Below are 4,513 nucleotides of genomic sequence, written 5' to 3'. Positions count from 1 at the left end.
TCGGTCGGTCCTCCCTCGCCTGCCGCCCCGCCCGCCCCGCCGGCAGAGCGGAGCTGCGCCGCCCGGAGCTGCCAGCTAAAAATAAAACAGACGGGCGAAGCCGCTTTGCCTTCAGCCCATGCAAATGCCCGCGCCGCCGCCCCCCCGCCGCCGCCAGCATCGCATGGCGGGCGGCGCTGCGACCGGGGGGCGGGGACCCCCCCGCGGCCGAGGGGACGATGGCAGGAGGACACCCCCGGCCTCGGCGGGGCGGCCGATCCTCGGCCCCCCGCAGCTCCTGGAGGGCACCCAGCCACCCGCGCAGGCGGCGAGCTGCTGGTTGCGGCTCTTGCCGTGAAGACCTGATTAATTAATGGCGTTGCTCGAAGCACCTGAGAGCCTCCAGCCCCCTGCGGCGGGAAAAGGCTTTGCTCCCCCACGCAGACCCTCACCCACCCGCCTGGGGGCCGTGGGGGTCCTGCCCCAGGAGCGGAGCACCCGCACCCGCAGGTGCCTCTGCCCGGCCTGCGGGCATCTCTCCTCTGGTTCAGGGCTGAGAGCGGCCTTGCAAGAATGCCTGAGGGCCAGCACGGCGCCTGACAGCGTTCTTCTTCTTACAAAGGTGAAGCGGGCACCGAGGTGTGCTTAAAACAGACCGTGTGTGAATACTCTTTTTTTTTCTCTCTCTTAATGCGGAGGAAGAAAACAAACCCTGGCCTGCAGAGACTTGCATGCCTACCCTGCGTCGTGTGAATAGCCCTAGCTCAAACAAATGCTCTTCAGGCTAAGGTTAAGCATAGAAGTTTCTAGAAGCAGGGGAGAAAAATTTTTCACAAGGCCTTTTTGAAGCCAAATCCTAAAAATCTCTACTCATAAGTGTTGGAAAGATGAGCCAAAGCTTCTTGTTTACACCTGTGCAAGCATAGAAAGATACCTGTGTGCTGGAAACACAGGGATGTGAACGTTAACCTCTACTGCTAAGGGGTTTTTTGAGAGAGGTCGCTACTGGCCACATTTTCAGCTGGCGATAATTGTCAACAAATTTTGACCAGAAGTAAACCGTAGGATCTACTTCTCACCATCCCCTTACTTTAGGCCTGAATTCACCTCAGTTCAAAAGTTGGGATTTTGAATCTTGTTTATTGTTACAAATTAGTCAAAGAAAAAAATGCTAACTCTTCAAATATAAATATATCAGGAAAATGCATACAGTTAACTCTATTTCCATTCTAGGATTTTGTGTTTATTGTTCTCTACGTTTGTTTTGGTCTTTGTTTATTGTTTCAGATTTGCTAGAGTAACGAAGGGCCTAAAAACAGGAGATAAGGTTTATAGGGATTTTTCTGAGGGCTGCAACTGAACAAAAACTAGATGCATGGTAACCTAATCTCAAAAATTTAAAGAGAATTAATAAGTGTGTTTTGAAATACCTATGTTAACACAAACTATTTTCTGATTATTGTAATATTTAGATAATACCGATGTATATTGGACATCAATTACATTTATTAAAAATAAATGAAAGACTAACAATTTAAAAGAATTATCCTACCTCTTTTTTTATTACCATGCAATATCAAATGTATGATTTTGCTGTCTGGTGATCTCAACATCTCCTCTCAGAGAACACGAAGAGCTGAAATAGGCTAAGGTAAGCATCATACCACACAGATCATCCGTTTGAGACAGAGACCACCACCACATACCTTGTCTTAAAATGAGAGGTGGACATCCATTTCTCATTTATACAGTCAGTTTTCATGGCTCACTAAAGGCAGTGTGCTCTTATACACACTCTTACACACACTCCTATTCGCACACTTACATTCAAGCATACAGAACTTTTAAAATTTATTAAATCCACACGGAGACATGTGGATGTAGAGCTAGTGCAGCCTTTTAAGAGCCCTGACGTGTATTTAGGAGTGTAAAAGACACCCTGAATGGCAGCAGGAATCTGGCCACTTCTTTCCTAATCCTAATCCTGGACCTGCTTCCCATTCGGTCAAGTGCGAGGCAGCATCCCTACCTCCTTGTTCCCATGGAAACACACTTCTAGCATCAGCCCAGCTTGCTTTTTTTTCTAAAACCACCATCTGCCTGGGGAGTTGCAGGGCTTGCTCTAAGCCCCTTGAATACCAGTCACAGGTTTTTCAACGGTTTTCTTTTCCCTATTACAGCCGCCCTGGCAACTGGTACAAGAGGCAGAATATGAAAATGAGCACGTTAGAAACTCCAGCAAGGTTTTCCTGAGGTCACTCTGCTGCTCCTGATCAGAAACATTACCGGAAACATAGCAATGGAATTTGTAACAGCAGCAGAATAGGAGAATTTTTCTTGTAGCTCTTTGCAAAACTCTTGTTTTAAAACAAATGCTTCAGTTTAGCTTCTCTGTTTTTCTTTCCCGTCAAGCTAGCATCTCAGCAGTCCTTATCGTCTGCAACAAGCTTGCATCTGTACTTATTAGACAGGGGAAAACCTATGGAAGTGCAGGTATCAGTGTCAAGCTGCATATCTTTGTCCAGGTACAGTCACCCTTCCCAAAAGCAGACTGTGCCTATGCGCAAGTAAAGTAATTGTGGAAAAATGTGTAATATGGTGGTTACAGGAGAAGGTAGAAGCAGAGAAAGGGGGTCTTCTCTGGTTGTCAGGGATCTCTCTGCTGCTATGCACAAAAGGAAAAACGGAAGCTTTTAGGAAGATACAGTTTCAGGAAGAGTGAGGGTTCAGCTTGTGTTAACCGGTTTGGTCTTCTACCCAATTTAGTTTTCTCCGCTGGGAAGAGGAACTCTCCTGTTCCTTTTTGTCTTCAACATAACATCTAAAATCTTTAAGCCTCTTGAATAGCAGGAGCAGGGGGTTAATAAGGCCTGACTGGTGTTGCGGCCAGCCCTGATCTTATCCCACAGCTGCAATGAACAGGTTGCATCGAGGAAGCTGTGTCCTGGACCGCTTCTGCCGCCATCATGTCTCTCCCTGAAGGAACAAGTGGTGGTGGTCAAGACCGATTTCCAAGCAAAACTAATCCTAGATGGCATCTTAGTGCTCTTGCTCCTTTTTCTGGTTGTATTAGCCTGACAATAAACCTTTTTCTTCAAAGTAATCTGACACAATGTGCTTCTAGTAACATGGGTACCCTCCATTTGGAAACAATTACTTTTACAAAAAAAAACTTTGCACAAGAAGCAAATGGGTGAAACAGCCAAGGATCTCCTATTTCTATTCTGTTTTACCTGGCTTATTAACCTTTTCTTTGTGAGCTTTTATAAATGTGCCTTAAACCACTAAGGTCCCTGGGCTGGTTAAGAAGGGAAGTTATCCTGCTAGCACCAGGGCTTTTCTGCCTCCTTATCTCCTCTGCAATCTGTCAGTTCTGGCTGACGTTCTCTGAGCAGAGCTTCTTTTTCCCCCAGACCATAATGGTCATAGTTGGGGGGTGCTGCACAATCCTGGGCCAGATTTCGGAGGAATCTGAGCTGAGCCATAAGCAGACTGCTCTGGCTAAATATCTCCTCTGTTGTTTGCTCAGGGACTTTTATACATTTCATTGGTTTGCTTGTCCTTTTTGTCCCTTTAACAAACCACTGAATGTCACACAGAGAACTTGAGGCCATATGGTATTTATTGTAAAAATTCTGTTTGGAATTCCTTCATTCTCTAGAGTATAAAATGGGTAGGCACATCCAGCACAGCTCTGGATAACCTCTAGGTTATTTCAGAGCTGCTCAGAGATGCAGCCTCTGAGCTATCACAGGACTCACACCGTTGCAAAGAGCAGCGTGGCTGCCTGGTGATGGTGCGGGAGCTGGACAGGCCTGGGATAAAGCATCCTTGGTATTAATACCTCTCAACAGGTATTAATCCTGCTGGAGAGTCTTTGGAGATTTTTTACCGACTCCTGAAGGCAGGTTGTGCACTTTCACAGCTTGTCATGTGTGAAAGGGTGAACGGAGAGGTGAGCTGAGCGAGCGGATGAGAAGAGCCCTTACAGCAGCATCTGTCAAGGCAGAGGAGGGTGGTGAAAGAGATCTTTACCAGAAGTTTAGCATTTTCTTCCTTGATGAAACTAGATTCAAAGTCAGTTCAACTCTTCATGGCATGCAGCCTGTCTTTGAGAGCAGGCTGGTAAAGATTTCCACTCAGAAGCAAGAGATAGAAAAACCCTGATTTTGAAAAATGACTCAAAGGAAGACTGTTCCCATTCAAGAGTTTTTTTAATTTACTTTTTAAAAACTTACAAGCTAAAAGAAAAGTAATGCCAGAGCTTTAGTTATTTCCAATTCTCACAAAAAATCGATGAATCTGTGATCATGAGAGCATGTTGATTTTTTTCAATCACTCAAACAAATGTTGTGACTTCACATTTTATTTAATCAGGGCATCTGCTGTGGTGCATTTGCAGTGTTCAGCATTTGGCTGACAGCACCTGTTTGTTTATCCCGGCCATGCTGTCTTCTATCACAGTCACTTTCTCTCTGCTACCACTCACTCAGCAACATATTGTCAGGCTTGGCATCGATGTTCTGTGTCATTC

The sequence above is a fragment of the Haliaeetus leucocephalus genome, unplaced genomic scaffold (assembly GCF_000737465.1).
Source record: "Haliaeetus leucocephalus isolate CR32 unplaced genomic scaffold, Haliaeetus_leucocephalus-4.0 Scaffold439, whole genome shotgun sequence".
Taxonomy (NCBI): Eukaryota; Metazoa; Chordata; class Aves; order Accipitriformes; family Accipitridae; genus Haliaeetus; species Haliaeetus leucocephalus.
Note: the sequence above shows the minus strand (reverse complement) of the source record.